At 34.0% G+C, this 8751-nt stretch overlaps 1 protein-coding gene across 1 annotated transcript in view; it reads right to left on the reverse strand.

Annotated features, from left to right (window-relative positions):
• LOC113514445 (DENN domain-containing protein 2A-like) overlaps positions 1–8190 on the reverse strand; it is a 30886-nt gene extending 22696 nt beyond the window's left edge. The window contains exon 1 of the mRNA XM_052902060.1: positions 7712–8190. The gene's annotated coding sequence lies outside the window, so the exon portion shown is untranslated. The remainder of the gene's footprint in view (positions 1–7711) is intronic.
• Between the last annotated feature and the right edge of the window lie 561 nt (positions 8191–8751).

An 8751-nucleotide genomic window follows, 5' to 3' on the forward strand; every position in this document is an offset into this window, starting at 1 on the left:
GCAAACCCCCCCTTATGGGGGAGGCCCATGTTCAGCAGTGGACAGTTAACGGCTGATATGGTATAAGATATCAAAAATATCTACCATGTGTTTTATATAGAATGATAATCTTGCATACGGCTTGCTTGATGATAAGCGATAAATCATAAACACTCCTAACACCATAAGTATTGCTGATACTCCAATCCCTAAAATATGAAGAACTTGAATACAGTTAACCCTTCTTTGTATGATTTTTTTTATTGGTGAAATAAATTAAGGTGATATAATTCATGTTCAAAATTAAAGGAAAAATGACTAAAAAAATAAATTAGACAGCTATGTTTTTTTTTTCTGAGATGGACATTAAAAAGGTATCCAGACACGATCAACTTAAAGTGAAGTTGTTCTTTTAAATAATTTTTGGACATTCAATGTTACGATGGAAATTTCCACCATTATGAAAAAAAGGTTAACGAGTGATATGATGATGATGATGATTCTAACCAAATCACCAGTCAAAACAAGTGTATTACGTGTATTCTATAACAGGTAATTATTATATAGCAAAAAGCAATCATTGGCCGAAAGCTGATTACTCATATAATATTTTTTCCCATTCCCCTACCGACGTGCCGCAGCGGATATGAGTTATCAATGGTGTTTGTGACTCACAAGTTAAAATTAAACTATGTGGTTGGTATCGCTCATTTCAGTTGCACTGGTTGGTTGACGTCGATCAATGGGGATAAGAAATAACTGTAATTATTATTACGGTGATGGTAGTATGGTTTAGAATTAGTTTAATACTTTTTTTTTATACAACTTAGAATGGCAAACAAGCTGACGGCCCACCTGATGGAAAGTGGTATGAGCAGTACCATGGACATAACAGAGTATACTGTTTCGCCCGTGATACCCCCCATGCGTTGCCATTCCTGAGGACTCAGATGTTATTCCTCTGTACCCTGTAAATTCACGCCATATCCCACCCTTCAAACCGAAACACAGCCATGCAAACACAACTGCTTCACGATTGAAACACGAATGGGACAGAGGTACCCAAGCAATCGACTTTTGTACAGTCTCCCTCTGGTAAGTACTAGTTAATACTAGTTTTCATCCCGGTCGTGCGGACAAAGTAGCGAGTGAAGACTAACCCCGTTCTTTATAAAAACGTTAAACCTCTCATAAACATTTTTTTTGGATATACTCTTTTGTCTCTTTCTTTTGCGCTAAATTTTCAGTCCGAATGAAAGTGACAAAACAGTGTAATAGGTAAAGTAGGTTTATGGGTTTTAGTGTTTATGAATAAAGGGGTAAAGTGTTTGTATCAATAAGTAATATTACTAATATAACTAGTCGCGTGGTCCCGACATTGAACAGGCCACCCCTTCCTTTCCCGTGGGCATCGTAACGTGACTAAGGAAGGGCAAGGGATGGGCAGCAGTGTCCCTCTTGAAACATCTCTAAAGCCTAACTGCGATTGCCAATCCGCCTGCCAAGCGTGGTAACTACTGGCAAACGCCCCCAAAGGGTATTATGTCGCTAGTATTGCAATTTAATAGTGTGAAACGTTTCTAATATTGATTTATTGGAATTTATTTTAATAGTAACCCCACAGGGGACTTTTTATACAATAAAATATTATTTTACATACACAATTGAGACTTAATACTGGGAAATACTGCTGTTGGACGTTGATTCCAAAGAGTAGTTGTGCGTGGAAGAAAGTGCCTTGAAAGACGCACGTTGGAAGACCGCCACTCATCCAGATGGTTGGGATGGAACTTTAGTTTGTGGTGGGTTGTACAGTGGTGAAAATCAGCAGTACGTATCAATCCGAACAATTCCGCAGAGCTGAATATACTATTATTATTATTATTTAGTAATTACTTTCTAAAAACGCATCTGTCTGTCCGTCATCAGAGAACCGTAATGAAAGTCAATCTGCATCTACACTTGAGCCACTTACAACAAACATAATGACAAACAGTACTTACTTACTGTGCCAAATTCGACACAATAACTGTCTTTCGGATGACACGCTTTCCATGCAAACAATGTCTACTTATGCGTTTCCTACATTTTCGGCCATCTTTAGAAGTAAATTTCATCATCATCATCACATCAGTCATTAACTGTCCACTGTTGGGCATAGACCTTTCCTTGTTGTGGGGTTTTACCAGTAGCTGCCATACTTGGTAGGCGGTTTGGCAACTGCATCTAAACTTTACGGTTTGGTCCCATGGAAATGTTATCAAAGTCGATTTAGTAGGTTTTAGACCACAATAAATGGTTTTGCACATTGAAGTGTTTTTTTTTTTGTGGAACAAAATTTTTAATTATTTATGGAACAAGATTCTACTTGTTCAAACAAAACAAACTATTTTGCCAAGTAGGATATTAAGAATTTTGTAGATGACGTTCAAAGTTGAAGACAGTAATTTGATTGATGTTTAAAAACAACAGAAAAAAGTGACTTTCGCGTTGTTGAAACGTCGGCAATATAGAAGCAGATATGTAGGTACTATTTACCTAAAACATTTTTCATCGTGCCAAGTCCCGGCTGTATGGTCCCGGCATAGAATAGGCCACCCTTTCCTTTCCTGTGGGTGTCGTAAAAGTCGACTAAAGAGGGCAAGGGATGGACATCGTCGTCTCTTTTAAAACATATCTAAAGCATGACTGCGGTTGCCAGTCCACCTGCTAAACGTGGCAACTACTGTCAAACACCCCAAGAGGGAGGCTTATGTTCAGCAGTGGACAGTTAAAAGCTGATATGATAATCATCATAAGTCCCGATAGTGCATTTAAATAAATAAAAAAGAACATTGCAAAGTGATAGTCTTATATACGTGGCGAAATTAGATACTTACGTATTAAGCTAAAATATACATAAACGACACGGATGTCACACACGTAAAAAGGTCAAGTCAAATTAGACAAAAAAAAAAAACAAAGATATATATATATTAGTATATTATAATAAATGGGCAGTGACAATAAATTTAAAACCACTACATTATGCAGCAGTCTCTATGCTTGTAATATTTCTAATCAGAAAATGTGCATTGATAATAGCACTGTATTTATCACGGCTATTTCCTTTTAATCAAGGATTAATAACATAACATATTGACATAGAACAGTCTCGTTCAGACTCTACGTTTTTGAGGAAAATCAATTTGTTGGAAAATGCAATTAAGATAGAAAGAAAAATAATAAAGAAGATAGAAGGAAATATTAGTAATTAATATCTCCTCTAATGTGTATCCTCTGATAATTTTCTTTTGTACCACGAGGGTGGCAAACGGTCACTGCATCATATGTATACGACTTGCAAGACTAGGGATGTCGTACGTATAGACGGTACGCGTTACCGACCATGAAGAGACTTTAATTTGACCAGCCCCATACTGTAGTCTTTAGGGAAACCCTCGGAATTTCGCACTTTTTGGGGCGTGATTTTAGAAATCGGGTTTCAGTCTTAGAACTTAGTATTTCCTCCAAAAGAAACCGGTAACTTCAACGACACACGAAAGTGAATCCAATCAATTAGGCAAAAAGAATTATCAAAATTGGTGGTGTATTTGCGTTACAAAACTGCTCAAACCAATTGAGGACCTTCTGTGTTAAAGTCCTTTAAAAGGAACCAATTAGGTACATACAAATATTTCTATACTATAATTTATTTATAAAACTATTTCGTTTGGTTTGGTTACTTCGTTAATAGTACAGTTTATTTCTTTAGATTGGATTCTTGATGGCGATAAATCAAGAGTATGAAATATATGGGCGAAACGGCGAATTAATCTAAATATAGCTTTCAAGAGCGTCAGAAGACTAGTAGATCTAAACACGGTAGCACACTCTCTATTTTAGACTCCCAAGCTATCCGCTAAAGATGCTAATGTTTTGGCTACAACAAAGAAAAACCATACTCGAGCCACAAACGTTTATCAACCTACTTCAAACGGGAGGTTTTTTTATACAACACAGGGGGCAAACGAGCGTGCGGCTCACCTGATGGTAAGTGACTACCGCCGCCCATGATCACCCACAACACCAACAGCATTGCAGGTGTGCTCAATTTATTGTTCTTAACCGATTTCACATACAGTTTGGTCCCATATAAATTTTATCAAAATCGATTCAATAGCTTACTTTTTAGGTCAAAGTTTAAAAATTTAGTTAGGATTTGTGACAATTGAAGTCGGTTTTTTTGTGCGACATAATTTTTATAATAGAAACAAACGGAGCATTTTACGATTCTGCAATTTAGATTCCAATAAACTGCAAACAAATAATCCTAGTATGAATACATTCAACATTATAAATTTAGAATATAATTATGAGGAAAATTTATTTTATACTATATAACTACATATAAGTATAATATATTTCTACATTGGCTGATCCATTTCTACACAGTAGCCCAGTGTATAGTGGAGCTGGTTTGACTCTTAACCGCCTGATGTTTCTCCCAGCATTAAAATATAACTAGGTAAACGATTAACAATTCTAAAATTGAAGAAATATAAAAATATTTAACATGCAGTAGTGGACTTCTATCTCTTACAGTCACAATTTAGAAGTTTACCAACGAAACAGAATACGTAGATTCACCACTAATTTCGAAGTTTTTTCTTTGTGTGTGTATGTGTACTATTACATTGCCAATCACAAACCGATTTTCACGATTATTTTATAATATATTGGATTTACCTCAGAGTTGACCCTATATTCATTTAGTGCCCTCATTGAAGCTGTCGTTCTTGGCAGAGCAATGTTTTTTAACAACAAAACAAAACCTTCAAACTTCTAGCGAGTTACTACGAAGCTATGGCACTTTTATACGTATATCGAAAATATTTTTAGTTCTGGCGATACGTCAAAACATTTAACTAATGTCTTTTTATATCTATCTCTTTACGAACGTCATCATTTTAAATTTTTACGTAAATAATTTTTAGGTCCTTTCATCAAAGTGATTATACAGAGATAATACAGAAATTTTTAAACATAATATTATGAATTATTCTAGAAATAACCTACTATTATCTATATAAATGAAACCCTAAGTTTGTTGTTAAGCATAAAACTAGAGACCGACAATGGATCAATTCGGCATTTTTGTTTTCAAATATTTGTTAAATTTTTCGTTGGACGATGTCTGTCTGTCCAGATAACGATTGTTTCATGAGCTAATAATTTGTTTTGACAATTATCGAGTAATTTAGGTGATATTTCCTTGTATAATCTGAGTCAATATAAGTATATTTTAATTATTTCATACAATTTTGTGTGACAAATAATCGGGTGTTTCTTTTATAATTTATACGAAATAAATATCGTTTTATACTTTTTGTATCTTTTTAATACAAAAAAAAATGTTATTTTATTTAGTAAATAATTAAATATAGATACGTCAAAATACATTATATGCGCAAGTATATAGAATATGATAAAAAAAAAAAACAAGTCAGCTAATTTGAGAATTAGCTGACAAAAAGTTGACCCGTTTTTGAGGTTCGATGCTCTATCTATATAATCTAAGTGTATTATATACAATAAAAATCTACAAACAAAATTATGCATAAAATCGCGGACTCACATACTTATATGTTTATGGAGTAGATAGGAAAAACCTCAAAATAATGATAGGGACAATAACGGGCCATTGTCCATTAAACAAACATTTATACACAATAGGAGCCACAGACAGCCCTCTATGTCGAGGCTGTTTCGACGCCGAAGAAACGGCTGCTCACGTAATCCTGGAATGTGAAGCTGTGGCCCATCAACGTTTAGAAATCCTCGGAACGGTAAGGTAATTCCATGAGGCCTGTGAAGAACCCAGGAAGCTTCTGTGCTTTTGGGCAGAGCTTGGTTGGTTGTACTAGCCACGACTCATACGCACAACGGCCCAAATGAGCTAAGTACAGAAAATGGAGTCCTATTTACATTACATTATATGTTTACGGAAATGTTGACAAACTCCGAAATGTCACTTTGACAATGACATTTCTTTGTCTACTATCAATCCCGAAATATATTCGGGACTATACTGTGATGTTAAACGTGTTCAAGATTATTTTTCAGGGATTCTTTTAATAAAGAGAGCTTTTCAAAAAATTTTTCAAAACAAAAACCATTTCAATTGTAACAAAATCAGTTATTTTGATATAAAAATCAAACTCCTAAACCAATTTTCATAAAATTTCTTTGAGACCAACCTGTAAGTATATCTTTTCATATAAACATTTCACAAATCGGTTTAGAACTGACGGAGTTATGAGGTAACAAACGTAAAATAATAAAAAATACAAGCGAATTGGGAACTTCCTTCTGAAGTTTTTTTTTTATTATACAACTTAGAATGACAAACGAGCTGACGGCCCACCTGATGGAAAGGGGTAACCGTCGCCTATCGACATGAGCAGTACCATGGACATAACAGAGTATACTGTTTCGCTCATGATACCCCTCATGCGTTGCCATTCCTAAGGACTCAGATGTTATTCTTCTGTACTCTGTAAATTCACGCCATATCCCACCCTTCAAACCGAAACACAGCCATGCAAACACAACTGCTTCACGGTAGAAACACGAATGGGACAGAAGTCGGTTGAAATAGGCGCATATCTATTCTCAAACATGTCTGTGAAGCTTTGCTCGTATTGTGGGGTAGCTAGACGATTTCAGGGTGGGTCCGACCCATCCGCCACTCCCTTATATACGCCTGTTCTAATAATAGCGATTACCTATTACTGTCCATGACATTTTTCAATTAATCCCTAAAGCTAAAGAGACCAACTTTGATATAAAAGACAATGTTGCCAGTAGCTGTTTGTTCTGAAATGCTTATTTTACATATACATACATCCGAGCAGTAAATACTTTATATTATTCTCAACTTCGTGTATAATATAGTACATGTCATATATGTGTAAGTATATTTGTTTAATTATATATCTTTATTCGTTTATATATGTAATTTTAGTATGTATGTATATCAATAATTACTAGTACCGCATTCGAGTATTCTGACACTTCCCTATGGTTGACTGGGAGAGAATGCTTTTAGCATTAAATTCGCCATGTACACATATTTGTACTAATGAATAAATAAATACGTATAAAGTACAAATTTAGAAACCTTATAAGAAAATAGTGCTATTTTATTATGCGTAGAATGTAACTAAAACATTTGAAGGAAACAATTGGCCTCATCGTTAAATTAAATCTTACGACAATGACATAAGAGTTTTTTTTTTAATAGATGATAATCGAAATGTATACACTGGCCGGTCACCAGTGAAAAATAATAGGTGAGGATGAAAAGGCAGATCAGTTAGACTACAGTGATAAAATCACCTGAATTTAAGCACATTTCCAGAGGGACCGCGAGGAGGTCTACCAGACAAGGTATATTGCTAACAATAATACAATCTCCATTACTAACAATTACTTAATTAGATTTCAGATTTACAATATTACTTTGTTCCATGTACAATAATAAAATCGGTCTAAGAAAAATATCCCTCTAGGAGTTCTGGTAACTTCACTACAAGGCAATATAGGTAGATCAGCGTTATTTGTTAGCCTTGTCTCATCTCTGAGGCCATTACCAACTGATAACAAATATAAACAAGATAGAGATTAATATAAACACAGATTATAACAACTGCCACTACTATCTAGATCATGATAAAAAAAATAGGTATACCTCCTTCAAGTGACTCCATTCATGATCCAAAAATATTTCAATTATGTCACAAGAGAAACGCACATAAATCTATATATAGGTAGGCACTTTAACAACAACTTCAATACTAAGCTTTTGGTTTATATAAATTTGCTCTTTTTAATCACTGTTTACAATACACTGCCATTATTAAAGGCGAATACCGCCAAATTGCTCATACCACAGATTCACAAGCGTAACACGTTCATTGGAATAAAAAAAAAAACACTAAAAAAACACGATCGAAATACAAATTATTACGTTCTATTTTCAAATCCCTTACTCCTTATGAAGTTATCGAACAATACCACAGATAAAGCAAACACAAATATCATTACTTTTATTTCAAATATTTACACGTATTTGTCTATATTTAATTAGGAAGATTAAAATGTTTCGTTATTTAACAACAGAGCGCACCGGCGGTAAGCGAACTGAGACTGGCGTTGCGTGTTGTGGAATCCTTGCCATTGATAAGGGCGAGTTTACATGACATTAAACGAATTAGTGATAAAAATGCAATTTAAATTCCACAATGATAATACGAATTATTTACAGAATAAAATTAATAGATATAATCTGTATTCTTAATATCTATATTCGGCTTTATTACTAAAAATTAATTATGATTAGATAACTACTAATACATGTGTTATTGATGCGTATCCAGAATTAGAAAGATAATTAATTTAAAAAATAAAGATAAATTTAATTGCAAACATGTGTACATAGTAAGTGCAAAGACATGCTTGTTGTGCATTGTAAGATTTATATAGTTCTAACATGTTTTGCTAAAATTAGCGTGCAAAATATTATTTTAAGGACAGTGGCAATTTCAATTGCCTTACAAAGTAAACCTATGCTTTCTATCTATCTATGCCTTACAAAATATATTAATGTTTTGTGAAGATTAGATATAAACTAAATACTTAATGTTATTGTTAGGAGAGAACAATATTAACAAAACCATATTAACAAAGTCAAATAAAGTCATATAAAATTCAAAACAAATAAAAAGTCAA

This window comes from Galleria mellonella, unplaced genomic scaffold (genome assembly GCF_026898425.1).
Source record: "Galleria mellonella isolate WM207_F2 unplaced genomic scaffold, CSIRO_AGI_GalMel_v1 utg87, whole genome shotgun sequence".
Taxonomy (NCBI): Eukaryota; Metazoa; Arthropoda; class Insecta; order Lepidoptera; family Pyralidae; genus Galleria; species Galleria mellonella.